Genomic DNA, 16,779 nt, shown 5'->3' on the forward strand with positions numbered 1-16,779 from the left:
ATTTTAAATTACCAATAGCCATTGAATTTCTTTTTGCAACAAAATAGGGTATTTTATTCCTAACGTTTTCACTGAAACTAGCACTGCAGGTGAAATAATAAATTCATCAAAATCTAAATAAATAAAACAGGTGGTCAGATCAATCATCATTTGTTTCCTTTTGACATTAAAAGTTGTTTATTTATTGGTTTTAAGTATTGTCTTCTCATTTACAAATTCCTGTGAATTTGAAATTTCACACCTTTATGTGAATTGACACAATATTCTCAATTCACATAAAAGTTTGAAAGTTTTGAACTCAATGCAAAATGTGTAAGAAAAATATTTCTTTATATTTTTGAAAGAAAAGTTCTAAAATTTTTACACAGTAGTAACTTTATTTTGCTTTTTAGAGAATTTTTACTTGTAATTTTATAAGTTTTGATGTTCTATTATATGTTCAATATTTATTTTTTAAATTTTCAATTACTTTATTTATAATTTTTATTGAAAAATATACATGCATTTTTAATAAGTGATTTATTATGAAATATAATACTGTATAGAAAAATTTGCAACTGATATTTTGTTTTATATTGACAGTGTTTGTCTTTAAATGTCATTGTTAAAGAAACAATAATGTTATATGGGCATTCACGATATCGAAGTTTACATAAATACCAATTAATACGATGTAACTACGAATAAAATTCAGTATTGAAAAACTAAGCTTATGTTTATCAGAAACACTTGCTGATGAAAGAATAGAGGATAGAGATTCCATAGCATGTATAATCTGTTTAGTAAAAGCCCAGAATTTTTAGTACTCACTTATTTTACACTGCCAGATATATTACACTTTTTCTTTGTCTCCCAACAAGCACGATACAACAAGGGGGTACCGTGTATTGAAAAATATTAATAAATAAATGTTTTGATAATTAATTTCCAGGCTTTCTTTAAGAAACAAAATTATTTTTCTTTCAAACAATATTTTTTAAGTAATAATCTCCAATTAAATGTTTAAAGCATCCTTCAGTTTAAACTAGATATATTGTATAAAGATGGAATCAATCAATTGTGAAAACTTTGAAATTATTACTTTATTGATTATATTAAACAAAAAAATATTCAAAAATAATTAGAACTTAAAAATATACAGTGTGTTCTACTCAAAAGTACCATATTTTAATTTTCCATAAAAAATGAATGGTTTAAGACATAAAAGCAACAAGTGGCATCTGGTAAGAAAATTCATCAAGTTTTATTGAGATTTTTTTTTCATACTGGAAAATGGTGCAGAAGTCAAACTGCAAGCATAACTGTTCAGTCATGGCTTTGCCACAAGAAAGCACATGTTTTGCATGACAGCTTGGCCACCAAGATCTCCTGATATGATCCCCTTACATTTCTTTCTGTGGGGTTACATGAAAGATAAAGTTTATGCAACTTTGGTTGGAGACCTTCAAGATTTTCGGAAGTTCATCATCACAACCATCAGCACTGTGAGACAGGACATGCTACAGCAATAACAGCTGGAAATTGCCTCCTGCCGCCAACTTTTTTAAAGAACTTTGCAATTTCTTGTCATCTGTAGTTGCAGTTCTGTGTACAACTTTCTTCTTCCTTCTGGCTGTTCCCTAATTGATTAAAATGATAACTTAAAATCCATTCAAATATATACATAAATAAGAAACAGCCAAACAATCACCATAATTAATCAGGCTATTAATTATAGCATATTAATAACCTGATTAATTATGATGATTGTCAATTGTTTGGCTTAGTATCAATACATCAAGTTTCAGGAATTTAATATTTATAAATGACCAAATTTTATATATATACACACACACACACATTCAGGAAGTTATACAATTTCAAATATGAACTAAATTTAATGTTATACATTAAGATTATTTTATAATCTGCTAGCAGATAAGCTTGGCATTGCTTGGGCAAAAAGTAACGATAGCAAAGATTAAGATTATTACATTACAGCCAATCTTACCTGTTTTCACAGAATGCAAGAATTAGGTTCCCCTGTTTCCAGACTAATTAGAAAATTTTTAGATGGTCTAAAATTATGTTCAATTTAACACAAAAAACTGCATCTGTGCCTGTAAATCTTGCACCTTGCTTTCTCTTAACACTTCATTGTTGAAGCCTTAATCCTGTTCCTTTCCCTGTGGGGGGGATTTCAAAACATCCCTTGTTAGTGTGCATTCTCATGACGTACCCTATGTACCAAATTTCAAGTTTCAACTCCTAACCATGCTGAAATGCTCACGATGAAATGCTCATATACACATGCGCCATCTATCATAGGATAAATATACTATGCTAGAAACCTTTGTGGGAGTGTATTAAACAACTTCCCAAAGTTTCATGACAATCGGGATAAATGGTGTAGTAATGCATGAAGGACAGACAGACAAACATACATTCGTTTTTATATATATATAGATAACCCTTCATTATATTGCAAATTCAGATATATTGCAATTTTGTTTTTGGTTGACCAAATTTTAAAAGCATTTCAGTCAATAAATTTTAAATTATCAATCACTATTAAATTTCTTTTTGTAATGAAATATAGAATTTTATTCCTATCATTGTCTTTGAAACTACCACTAGAGGAAAAACAATAAATTTGTCATCTAAACAAACAAAACCTTTATGTGAATTAATGATATTGCATCAATTTATATTAAGGTGTGACATTTCAAATTCACTTGCATAATGTGAAAGGAAAAAATTTCTTTATTTCTGAATGGAAAGTTCTAAAATTTTTACACAGTAGTAACTTTATTTTTCTTTTTAGAGAATTTTTACTCTAATTTTATAAGTTTTGATGTTCTATTATATGTTCAATATTTATTTTTTAAATTTTCAATTACTTTATTTATAATTTTTATTGAAAAATATACATGCATTTTTAATAAGTGATTTATTATGAAATATAATACTGTATAGAAAAATTTGCAACTGATATTTTGTTTTATATTGACAGTGTTTGTCTTTAAATGTCATTGTTAAAGAAACAATAATGTTATATGGGCATTCACGATATCGAAGTTTACATAAATACCAATTAATACGATGTAACTACGAATAAAATTCAGTATTGAAAAACTAAGCTTATGTTTATCAGAAACACTTGCTGATGAAAGAATAGAGGATAGAGATTCCATAGCATGTATAATCTGTTTAGTAAAAGCCCAGAATTTTTAGTACTCACTTATTTTACACTGCCAGATATATTACACTTTTTCTTTGTCTCCCAACAAGCACGATACAACAAGGGGGTACCGTGTATTGAAAAATATTAATAAATAAATGTTTTGATAATTAATTTCCAGGCTTTCTTTAAGAAACAAAATTATTTTTCTTTCAAACAATATTTTTTAAGTAATAATCTCCAATTAAATGTTTAAAGCATCCTTCAGTTTAAACTAGATATATTGTATAAAGATGGAATCAATCAATTGTGAAAACTTTGAAATTATTACTTTATTGATTATATTAAACAAAAAAATATTCAAAAATAATTAGAACTTAAAAATATACAGTGTGTTCTACTCAAAAGTACCATATTTTAATTTTCCATAAAAAATGAATGGTTTAAGACATAAAAGCAACAAGTGGCATCTGGTAAGAAAATTCATCAAGTTTTATTGAGATTTTTTTTTCATACTGGAAAATGGTGCAGAAGTCAAACTGCAAGCATAACTGTTCAGTCATGGCTTTGCCACAAGAAAGCACATGTTTTGCATGACAGCTTGGCCACCAAGATCTCCTGATATGATCCCCTTACATTTCTTTCTGTGGGGTTACATGAAAGATAAAGTTTATGCAACTTTGGTTGGAGACCTTCAAGATTTTCGGAAGTTCATCATCACAACCATCAGCACTGTGAGACAGGACATGCTACAGCAATAACAGCTGGAAATTGCCTCCTGCCTTGATGAGGTTACTGTGACTGCTGGAGTACACAGTGATGTGATGATTTTTTCAATAAAATTTGATGAGTTTTTCTCTCAAAATCTTTGAAAAACTTATCTTTAACCATTAATTTTTATAGCAATATCAAATTGGATACTTTTGAGCAGAACACATTGTACATTTAATAAATTTATAAGTTTTAAAGTAAATTTTCACTTTCATTAATTCCATTTTCAATTAAATCCTTTCTAATGTGCTCACTCATTACTTATCAACGGAGTTCTGTTCCTATAACTAGATTGTTAAGCAAATTGTCATTACACAAAAATCTTAATTGTTTTTATCTATTCTATTTAAAGAAAAGATCTAAAGAAAACTCAAACTTGATAACTTTCTTTTAAGTTTCCACCTTTGACAGGTTATAAGTAATCCAAAGAATAACAGACAGCTTTCCATTCATATCTCACAGGTTCCATCTTAGGATATTTTGTAGGAAAAATTTGAGTAAGGCCAAAATCCTGTAATTTTCCAGCTTTTTGCAAGTTTCTTCCTTAGAGAGCTTCAACCTCACAATTTTACTGTATTTGTTATTTGAACAGTGTTTATTATTACTACTAACTCCAATCATAGTATGTTTATACAGACAATTACAAAAATATATCTATTGTTTACAAAATTTACATTATTCTTTTGAAATTTAAATTAGAAATATACCACATTGTGACATATTCAAAAATTATCATATAATACATTTTATACCCAATAAACTGTCAGATTATTTCAATACAATGTTTTATTTACATTATGTTCATTTTCTTCACTAATACTATAACAAAACATAAATCTGCATTTTAATTCTATATACTTTCTATTTTAAATTAAAATCTCATTAAATTACTTTTATAAAAAAAAATACATATTGACTACACTTACCTTACCACCAATTCGAACCTGGGCTTGCAACTTATTCAGCTTTTCAACATTCATGTTTCTTAAATCTTAAACTAGAAAAAAATTATATATTACAAAAATTATGCAAATAATGTTAAAAGTTACAACATTTCATAATAAAAACATATCATCCAATGAAGAATAATCCAGTTTCAATTTTAAAAAATGAAGTTTCATAATAAAATCTTTAATTTGAAAAATACACAAGTATATTACAATAAATATTCTGAATAAATTATGAAAACAAAAATTCAGAAAATATATGGGTAGGCTGAAAAGTAATGCAGACATGCTTGTAGAACATGAACAAAAACAAATAGCAAGATTGGGCAAAAGGTGCATTAAAGTACAATTTTTAAGCTTCAAAATCATATATTTATTTTTCAATATAGTCACCGTTAAGGCTAACAAATTTCTCCCAACGTGTAATAAGTCTTTTCATTCAGTCACTGAAAAATTCTTCTGACTTTTCTCGAATCCAGGACTTGACAGCTGCCTTCACCTCATCGTCCAAGGTGTTAATGATCACCCTTGAGGTCTCTCTTGAGTAGAGGAAAAAAATAAAAATCGCAAGGTGCAAGATTGGGGTAATAAGAAGGATGTGGAATCAGTTCAAACTTTCAGGTTTCACAGAGCCTTTTCAGTTGCATGCAAGGTGTGTGAACGAGTGTTGTTATGTTGCAAGATTATTGGCACCAGGCTGCCTCTAACATGACAAACTCAATGTTGGAGGTGTTTTAGAGTCTGTATGTACTGAGAAGAATTAAACATTGCAACGAGGGGCAACGGTAATTGTCTGTAGCAGTGATCGGACGTCTGCTGCGTGTTTCATCAACAATTATGGCTTTTCCAGGCTCGCAACCACGAAATTTTATTATCCATCGATTTACAGTAGACCTAACAGCAGCATTGTCACCATAAACAGCCTTTAAATGACAATGAATCTCAGTAGAAGTCACTTTTTCAGCAGTTAAAAATTCGATAACAGCATGCTGTTTAACTCGCATTGACAAAGCACTAGAACACGTCTCCATATTTCCACTTCTCAAAATATACTGAATGAATGCAACAATCTCAAACTGTACATACACATAGAGGGGGAATGTTACTTCCATATGCCACCTGGCACGCTTCTAAAAATCATTACGTTCACGCTCTACAAGCATGTGTGCATTACTTTTCAGCCTACCCTCGTACTATTAGTTATACAGGGTGGACCAAAAAGAATATACATATTTCAAACTGATATATTTAATAAACTGTAAGACATACAACTATGGAACTTGGGACACATATTTATGAAACTCTCTAGTTTGTCCTCCACCAGCGACACGAACAATATCACACCGGTACTCAAATTCCTGCCATACTCAACTAAGCATGTCCAGTGTCACTGATGTAATGACAGTACGGATCCGGTTCTTCAACTCATCGAAGTTCTGTGGTAGTGGAGGAACATAGACGGTGTCCTTGATGGACCCCGTCCATCAAGTTGCCCGTCAATCCAATGGTCCGGGCGGGAGTTCCGTCCAGGTGTCCGGGAACCGGGGTCCGAGCGGGAGTTCGGTCCGGGCTTCATAACTAACCTGTGTCTCAAAACACGCCAAACTGTTGTTTTAGGCAGCTGCAATTCCCGACTGGCACGACGTGTTGATTTTGAAGGGCTACGTTGGTAAGCAGCTTGAATCCGTGCGACATTTTCTTCAGATACACGAGGTCGGCCAGGACTCTTTCCTTTACATACACAACCTGTGTCAACAAACTGACGGTACCATCTGCGAATGTTCCATCCATTTGGAGGATCAATTTCGTACCTCAACCGGAAACGTCTTTGCACTGTAATCACGGAATTACACTTCGCAAGCTCAAGAATACAAAAGCTTTTGTGCTGTGGCGTAGCCATTTTACAACAACTGTGAATACGTCATTGTAACCAAGCACAACTGACATCTGGAGACAAACTAGACAATGCACTCGTTCCTCTGATACCTGCAGCACACCGCTACTATCGATAGTTTACTAAATATATCAGTTTGAAATACGTATATTCTTTTTGGTCCACCCTGTATATAAACATATACTGGAACTACTGAAAATATTTCCTTCTTTCACATTATAGATGATAATGGTTACAACCAAATACAGGTACAGAAACAGATAATGGATATTAAAACAACAGAAAAAGAATATTCTCATTAGATTATGTAGTATGTAATCATCTATAGTGCAGGTTGAGGTTCAACCTGCACTATAGATTGAACCTCAACAGACAGATGCTGAAATAACAGATTTTCAAAGGATATTTTCATTGTTGACTTTATGCTAAGCAAACTTAGCAACTTTCACTCTTGCTGTTTTCAGGCATTTGATATAACAGTATCCAGTTTACAAATCCATGTGATATTAAAAGATGAAAATAGAAAAAGTAATTTGCTGTGACATGCAACAAGTGTGACATGTTTAGTTCTAAATGGAAAATGACAGGTTCAACAGTAGTTTTAACCATTCTATCTCAAATCTTTTGGGAACAAGAAAAAAATTTGAGATAGATAGGTTTCAAGATATAAACGTTTGTATGCAGTAAACAGTAATAGCTTTGATTTCAGGTACAGTATTTTATTAATATAACAACATGTACAATACAGACATGTATTAGGTTAAAAAAAAATGTTTTTGGCATGTCAGTAGAAATAGTTGGTCAATAAATTCTGATGTCCGACTTTTTTTGACTGGACAATTTTTTGAAGGTAAGCAGTAGCTAAATCAAAAAACACAACACCTTAATTTGCTGAGAAAAAATTTAATGTAAAGCAAACGTTTTTATTTATATTCGAATGTTCTTAGCCTGACGATGGCCAACTGATTTGGCTGAAAACGTTTGCATTACATTAAATTTTTTCTCAGCAAATTAAGGTGGTGTGCTTTTTGATTTATATACTAATGCTGAGTGAGTGTACATCAATCGGTAAGCAGTAGCTGTGAATGCATCCTGACTAATATCTTCCTGACATTCAAGGAAAGTTCTCAACATTTCAATGGCCTTTTCCATGTCTTTTGTGGTAATAACTTTAGGTGGATCTATCTGATCCTTTAGTTCATCACTGTCGTCAAAAGCTCCTATCACACTTTCCATGATCTCCATATCTATGAGCATTCCACATATTACCAGGGAATTGTCCACATTCAAAAAAACTACAAATGAAATGTCTACATTAAGTCTATTCTTGATGATTATCCATTCTTTTGAATTTACTTCACTGAGATCTATGTATTTTATCATGTCAATGGTGTTTTGTTGTTGTTCCCCTTCCTTGTTGTTTCTTTGCTTAAACGTTGCTTTTAGAAAACCATTCTTGATTATCTTATCTGTAACATTCCAAGAATAGCATCCTCACAGCATCCAAAACATTGATAATGGGAAGGGCATTTCCATCATCAATAGCATCTAGAAGTTCCAAATGAGTTATCTTCTCTATCCCACTTTGAAACTTTGAATGATCCCTTGATTGAGGAATTGTAGCTTAGATGTGGTATTTGAAGGCAAAAAGCTTACAGTGATGTTTTTTAGAGTAGGAGGTTGGAATATGCATTGCAGTTATCAATTAAAAAAAAAAAACATTTTTTTCATCTTTTTAAACTCATAGATTTGTCAATTCCTTTCAAGCAGTCACTGAAGATTTCACTTGTCATCCAAGCTTTTTGGTTTGCATTGTATGTTATAGGAAACAATATCATTTTTTAGAAACATCTGGGCTTTGCAGAACAATCAATCATCAGTGGTTAAAGTTTTTCACTTGTAATTTGATTAACTGCTAAGAGTACAGTCATGTGTACTTTACTGTTTCCCACCTCAGTAACTCTTGTCTCTTGAATATCACTGTTCTTAGGGTAAACATTGGAAAAAAGGCCTGTTTCATCAATACTGAAGACATCCACTGGCTCATAGCCTTGAACAAAAGGGAGCTCCTTGATCCACTCTGACAAACACTTTGAGGCGCGCACACACTTTTGCCTCAGCTTCCCAAAGACAATGTTGTCTACTTTTAAAGCACTCAAACTACCCATTGCTGGATTTAAATTCACTATGGCCAAGTCTTTTGGCAAAATCCCCAGCTTTCTTTTGTATCATTATTCTGCTAAGAGGAACTCCTTATCAAAACATTGCACAACTGAGCTTTCAAAAAGAGTATTAGAGCATGGCCACATGCCCCTCTGGACTAACAAAAGTGGTGGTGACAAAAAAATGCTATTCTTATGGAAAAATCTTTATATCACATCACTTTCACCCTGTAATACCACTACCATCAATATTCTGTATTTATGGATAGAAATATTTAAGCATTTCACTTTGTACATACTCTAGAGATCTTCACTTGGAGTTTTATTTTGTTGATATTTTCATGTGCATCGCATTTCTATTAACTGTTCCAATTTTTATTAAATATTTAATTTTCCAATCTTGTGCCTTAACTGAATTTAAAAAAAGATACATTGCATTTATGTTCTATTCTTATGTTTTAACGTTTGTGTTCGATTTTTGCCTGATGACAAAGGCTATGTCTTCAAAAGTACTCACAATTTTTAATAAATATGTTTTTAACATTGGTTAAGTGTGATTTCTTTCCAACATAGCACAATTTCAATGTATGGCATGTGATGCAGAAATGCAACACACAGCACTTAATGTGTTCATACAGGGGTCGGCAACATTTGAGCAGTGCTGTACCAAACCTAAGTTATAGTGTTATTTCAGGTGCCAATACGATTTTACCAATTTTTTTATATATATAGTATCAAAATTGGTCCGGTTATAAAGGAATTCAAAAAATAATAATTAAAATTTAATTTTTACTACATTTCTATTCAATCAGAGAGTCATTGAAAATCGTCCCATGTGCCATAGGTTGCCAACCATATTACTATCACAATAAACTTTTCAATCTGGCAAATATAGAGTCACAGCAAATATAGAGACATTTTTCACTTGACAGAGTCACTGCCATGACTCTGTCAAGTGAAAAAGTCACTGACAATATATATAGTTGCTGATTTTCTGGGTCAATTGCTCCAACCCCAAATGTCAAAAGTAAATCTGAATATCTTGTTCAAAAGATATTTGTTTTCTAAAGTAGTGTGCAAAATTTCAATTTTTTCTATAAAGGGTTGCCAAAATATAAGAATTTGAAAAGTGCAAAAAATCACCAAAAAGATGTATTATTTTCTTCTTTTCTTCATCCAGCACTGAAGATGCTCCTAGAAAAAAAAATCTACTAGATCTAGAAAGCTCAAATTTTAAACTTAAGCTTTTCTTGTTATCAGTAAGGTGCCTGTGAAACTTCCAGGTTGATAAATCAAAGTTCACAGGGTTCCCCATATAGCTATTTTACTTTTATTGCTTAATTTTACACTTGTTAGGATAAAATTTCATCAAAAATGATTTTCCTCAAAATGTTATCCAGAATAACAAAAAACAACTTTATGCAAATTAAAACTTTTTATAACATTTTTACTAAAGTGTTTCAAGTGTTTGGTCAGTGGCCATTGCCAATCACCAACTGAACTGTACTGTATGTCATCATCTTAATCTTGAGATAATCACACAATCATTAACCAAAAAACAATTGATATCTGAACAAAACATCAGATGTAAAAAACTATGACAAGTTGGATGACAGTCAAATTTTTTTCTTAGGAGTTTTTCTTTTGTAAAGATAAGCTTGGCATTTTGAAGCTTTACTCACAAGATTTTTACCTATATTGTTTTTTTTACATTTTGCTTTGAAGTGCCAAGCTTAACTTTAAAAATTTGAATGTCATCTAACTTGTCACAATTTTTTACTTGGTGCAATTTTTTTACACATCAGATATTTTTGTTTGGATTTAAGTTTATTCAACAAAAACATTTTCTCCCATCTTTTAATGGACATCTATTCTTTAGAGCCACTTTTTGCTCTCTAGCATTAAAGCATGAATCTTAGATAAGGAAGGGATAAACCAGGGTTGTCCAACCTTTTCTCCTAATGGGCCAAATTAGAAATTTAGGTACATTCAGCAGGACAAAAAGGTACTTTATATTAATATATGCTTTTAAAAAGTTCAGCATTTGAATATCAAATTTTAATAACAAATATAAATAATTACAAAAAATACTGTATTATTGACAGTAAAAAAGAAATTATAGTCACACAAAATAAAAAAAACTTTAATGTGATTTTTGACATTGCCTTCCTTTTATATTATCATCAATATCTGCTTTTATGGTACTAGTCTTAGTTCTAAGAATGTTAGTTAAATGGAAATCACTCAACCTATTTCTTTCAGCAGTTTAATTCTTTTCATTCATGAAAACCATTGATTCACAACAGTATGTTATGCATGTGGGGTAGTACAGTTTTCTAGCACCAATTACGTCATTACAATATCAAAGTGTATCCAATGAAACGAGAATAATTTTATGACATACTTTATGAAAATAAATGAAAATGTACCTAAAAACTTTAGAGTGCAACGGGCTGCATAAAAATATTAAGTGGGCCACATAAAAATCCCTGGGATAAACAATCATGGTGTTGGTTGCTTATGTTTTAAAACAATCTATAGGGGTATACCTGAAAAAAAGCTAGGAATCAGTCTTCAGCACGCATAACCCAGTCCTTGGAAGAATTAAGATATATATAAGTCATCACTTTAAAGGTTGGTTATTTATAAAAGATTAGAACAGAAAAACATAGTATTATTAGGCATATTATTATATTATTACTACTATTAAGACCTCAAACAACAAAAACATGTCAATTCTGGAAACCTGCTGTCATCTGTACTAATGCCAAAATTTTCATATTATATACTATATCTGTGGGGTGCTTGCAGAATACACAAAATAACACCAGTTTAGATTTAAAAAACAGGTTTAACATTTAATAGGTTCTTTATTTCAAACAAAAACTCTCTTCCCACTTTTTTCTTTTCTTCCATTCTTAACACCCTCTGGTCTTCAAAAACATATGACTTAACAAATTTCAATAAATTACACAATTATCACAATATCTTATTAAATAATCCTAGAATTATTTGTTATCCATTTCCACTAATAAATTTTTATTTATTTATTTTGGTTACCTGCTGAAATGAAACAACTGCCATTTAATATATATATATTTTTTTATACTGAAAAGCAAATGAAAGAAAACGATTAACTACCAATAACAAATATTAACAAAAACTCAATGTTTTTGGCCTTCACCAAGGTCCGCATCAGGTTTTTTAACAAATTCCAGATTGGAACGTTAGAACAATAATATTAGAAAAAACAATTTTAAATTTTGAACAACCCATAGTGTAAATCGAATTCAAACAGTAGAACTACTAAAACTCACAAATGTATAACCCGTCACACATATTTTTTAAGACGTACAGAGTGAATTAATATAGGCTAACTTTTCCCAAATTTTTCACAATGGTACCTCCAAGCATGCAATACATTATTTCAGTCATTAAAATTAATACACTTGCCGATCAGGCCAGCTTTATATATTACCTTTTGTTTCATTTGATTAGCTACAGTAAATTGGAAAGGAGATAGTTTAATTATACTGAAAGCATTATATCTCAAAACTGTACATCTGTAAATAAAAAACAGTATACAAAATGAAATACCAAAGAAAATGGTTAAAACTAGAAAGAATGAACAACAACAGATTACCAAAACTGATACTGTACTATAATTATCTAAGTGAAGAGGAGAAAGAGGTCATCCAAGATGATGGAGACCAGCCTTATGCTGAAATGGGCTGAAAATAGCCTTATGTTTTTCAACATAACCCTACGTGGTTAACGAAAATATTGTTAAACAAATAGGAAAGTAGTTTCATATTTGTATAATACAGGTATGATGTATGTAGTTTATAATTGTCAAATAAATATCAGAGTTTAACAGTTGCTTGAAAATGTTATAAGTCCTACAACAGTAGAACAAAGTGCGTATTGTTAAAATTTATCAATTGATCATTTAAGTTGAATCGATATAAAAAAGAACAACTTAATTAAAAGTTTGTTTCTTTGTTTATCACAATTATAACTGTCATTGATAATAACATAACTGAATGCTGCGTACACATTACCTTAAAACGACAATTTTACTCGATATCTTCAGTCCATTTTGGAAATTTCTACCATTAACAGATTCAAAGCGAATACAAAATATTCGCTACGAGAAATGGGCTGCCGGATTACTTTTCTCACTGTCGTTAGTCTTGGCTATATATAATAACCAAATATTGCCAAAAAATAAATTCTAGATTCAAAAAATTCTTTTATAAATATTTATTATTACGATATTTACTGATAATTAAAGTTTTATTAACAAATACTTATTTATTACAAAATATTTTTAAAATTCTTTTCTTGCTATCGGCTTTTTCTAGCAAGTCCATTATGGCCCACAGTGTGGCGTCCGAGGTGTAAGAGACGGAGTCCGACACATCTGGATGGATCGTCCCAAAATTTCCTGGTGTTTTTTCGACCCGTCCGAATTCGATCTCGGTTCTCCAGAGCGGTACCCATCCGGTCGACTAGGGTTCAAATTCGAATCGAATCCTCAGATATCATGGGTGGTTCAATCCATAAAATTTTCAGAAATTTTGAGTTCGAAGTAAATATTTTTTTCTGTGGGTTAAATTATGTTTTATTAAGCAAAAAAGATGAAAAACAGATGAAAAAACTGAAATCTAGTTGAATATTATTGAAATATTTATAAATTACATCTCGAGTTTTGATATGTATATTTAAAGATATGTTTCTGTCTCTTGTACAAAATGAATTACAGTATTTAAAGAAAAAAACAAGTGTTATTTGTTGCAGTATGACAATTTTATGTGCACTTAAAGATTCGACAAAAGAAAAACAAACTTTAAAAAAAATTATTTATTTGTATGATGATTTGAAATTTATATTTCATAAAGTAATTTACAACAAATTTTTTGGGTATTTTTCTGAGAAATAGCCTGATAACTAAAGCAGTTAAAGTGTTACCAGTCTGGAAGGCAGTGCTTTGAAATGAATTCGGACTGGTCAGAAAATCCCCAGGAGTTTTCAGGGAGTAGTCGTACCAGATATGTCGAGCCTTATCTTTCACATCAGGTAGTCGAATTGTTGGTTTGTCCGAATCCACGATGAGCTTGTTTAAAAACTCTCAGGTGCTAACAGAGTAGAAATAATTAAAAGTACTGTATAAAAAAAGTATTTTCCGAACTTTTCTTGGTAACAATAAGAAAGCCGTTTTTCATACTCATTCTGAATTAGACCAGGATGGGCAGACCTTATAATGGGATGGGCAGGTGGTGAGAGTCATACGAGACATACAGTAAAAATGAAATCAAATATCCCAGAAAGAGTTCTAAGGATCCGATGTGAATCCCTCATCCTGGATTTCTCAGAACAGCAGATTGTCGTCTTTTCCACCTAAAATTTCACCTAACTGAATATTTAAGGATTAAATTTCTTTTTTAATATAATTATTCACTTTTTAAATTTCATTTTGTGTTTTTCCATCTTCAAAATTCGAAATTTATTATACGCGAAAACTTGGTAAACATTTTCAAAACAGTTGCTAAATTTTTGTCTGTTTATAAAGATTACACTTCAATTTACTAGAGATAAAAAAATAAAACAAAATAAAAACCATTTTCCAACACTTACCGAATACAATTTTGTTCAGCTGAATTTCATCAGTTCCTTTATGAAAATATTTTACTATGGTCTGTTGAAAAGAATTAAATCATTGATTTTTTTCCTCCCAATATAAACTGCTAAAGGGCATTGAGTTCTGAATAAATTTTGAACTATGTTGTAATTTTTAAAACCAACTCTTGATAAATTGAAGTTACGTTTCATAAAACTTCTCACAAGCTATTATTTTCATCGCAGTCTTATTTAATTTACAGATCATATCCCGGAAGGGAGTGAATTGTTTTCGGAAGTTCTAAAATATTGAAGAAAAAGATAACTATATTTTTAATCGCTAAATTCATCGTTTCTAAATTTATAGTCATACAAAATAAACATCCTAGCTATTATCGGATAATGGAAGGATGGTTAATTAAAGTATTCAAAATGGTAAGAGTATATCCGTTGTGTAAGTCCGAGTTCGAAACGATTTACTAATTTTTATGCGTTTAGGTGACCCGTATACCGTAGCTTTTAGGTCATTCTACACAGAAAATATCCATAGGAATCAAGTCTGAGGAACTTGGTGACCATGAAATAGGCCCATGTAGTTCTATACAACGGTTCCTGCGAGCTACTGACTTACGTCTGTTCGGGAATGAGGTGGCACACCATCTGGTACCAAACCTAATGATGTTGCGCCAATGGCAAGTCATCAAGCCGTTCATCCTTTGTCGTATTTAAAATATTCAGATATTGATTACTATTCACGGTGTCGTTAATAAATACGGGATCACCATTTAACGTCATGCTGAACCACTCAGATCACTATATGGCATCCTCTGCATGTTACGCTGGTTGAAGATAACATCAGAAAGAGAACATGTCATGGCGACATAATGTATTTGTGTATTTGTCTCTGCTTTAGTCCACATAGACCAGCTGCTTCACGAATTCTTGAATGCTGATATGCATGGAAATATGCCATGTTCATGTCATTAAGTCAAGCAAGACCAGATGGTCTGTGACAATTAACTACGCTATTGATCTGCTTCATGTGGCGAATAACAATGAGAATCGTCTTATGCGTTAGTCTTGTTTTCATAAAAATTTCATAAAATCTGTTTTTCGTGTGTTTCGTCTCGTTTTCCTGTATGAAATAACCATTACACAGTATATTCATGAGTATAAGGGATTGCCGCTGTACTCTATCACTTAACAAACTGCATCATGTTGGCCCTTAATTAAAAAGACATTTGCATCTTGTATAACAATATGATTTATAAAGATCATTTTCGTGATTTTAAATCTTGATCTGATGTTTGAAAACTTAGATATTGTCACTGAATTACCGTACGATTGTCACATTCCTTTTGTTGAATGATTTATTTTGCTATTAATTGTTCTAATGGTTACTAAATTTGCTATTAATGTACTAATTTGTTGTTATCGTGATATTTTTAAATGAATTAATTATTGTCTTTGGATATTTAAGTATCGATCTTTTTAGCACTGGAACAAGATGCACCATATGAATACACTCGTGCAATGCTGAAAAACCCTGTTTGAATGAATTTTTCACTAATATCCTTGCAATGTTTGGTTAAATTTAAATCATCAAAATTATAAGTGGTATATCATAATTATGGCTGTTAAGAATGTCACGATGGATTAAAAAAAACATAATGGAAATAGGTCAGAGCTACAAATATAAAAACTTGAAATAATTATAATTTTATTAAAGTTAATGTTACGTGGTAGGGTGGCCGAGCGGTCTAAGGCGCTGGTTTAAGGCACCAGTCTCTTCGGAGGCGTGGGTTCGAATCCCACCCCTGCCAGTGTTTTTTTCTTTCACTTGAGAATTTTTTATTACAGAGAGAGATTTTTTAATGTTGCACGTTATTTTGCATTGTTAGATTGTTTATATACTACAATCTAGTATAGTAATATTTTTATATATTATTTCTATAAGTTCAGTACTTTTTCAAAATTAATTATTACTAATATAATAATAAATGATAGAATTCGGTTTAGCGTAGTTTGATAGCAAAAACAAGTTTATTTATTTCTTAATATTGGTATGCAAAGGTTTAGTATGTAAATACAGTAATTCAACAACAAAAAAAAAAGGAAAGGACAAATAAAAAACACTGGCAGGGGTGGGATTCGAACCCACGCCTCCGAGGAGACTGGTGCCTTAAACCAGCGCCTTAGACCGCTCGGCCACCCTACCAGAGTATT

General features: G+C 31.3%; 1 protein-coding gene and 2 non-coding genes across 4 annotated transcripts in view; 1 reads left to right on the forward strand and 2 right to left on the reverse strand.

The window, feature by feature from the left end:
- Window positions 1-1,568: 1,568 nt before the first annotated feature.
- Window positions 1,569-16,779, reverse strand: part of LOC111628029 (3-hydroxyacyl-CoA dehydrogenase type-2-like) — a 41,787-nt gene continuing 26,576 nt past the window's right edge. Inside the window, exons 1-3 of one of the 2 annotated variants that reach the window (XR_002757105.1) lie at window positions 12,996-13,132; window positions 4,858-4,928; window positions 1,569-1,619 (exon numbers count right to left, since the gene is read on the reverse strand). The gene's annotated coding sequence lies outside the window, so the exon portion shown is untranslated. Of the gene's footprint in view, window positions 1,620-4,857; window positions 4,929-12,995; window positions 13,133-14,571; window positions 14,855-16,779 lie in introns of those variants that run through there. The other variant, XM_023371748.1, reaches the window with a different exon arrangement.
- Window positions 16,295-16,376, forward strand: Trnal-aag. Its single transcript has one exon. It is a non-coding gene; the product is annotated as a tRNA-Leu (tRNA).
- Window positions 16,690-16,771, reverse strand: Trnal-aag. Its single transcript has one exon. It is a non-coding gene; the product is annotated as a tRNA-Leu (tRNA).

This window comes from Centruroides sculpturatus, unplaced genomic scaffold (assembly GCF_000671375.1).
Source record: "Centruroides sculpturatus isolate CEXI.00-Female unplaced genomic scaffold, Cexi_2.0 scaffold565, whole genome shotgun sequence".
Classification (NCBI taxonomy): Eukaryota; Metazoa; Arthropoda; class Arachnida; order Scorpiones; family Buthidae; genus Centruroides; species Centruroides sculpturatus.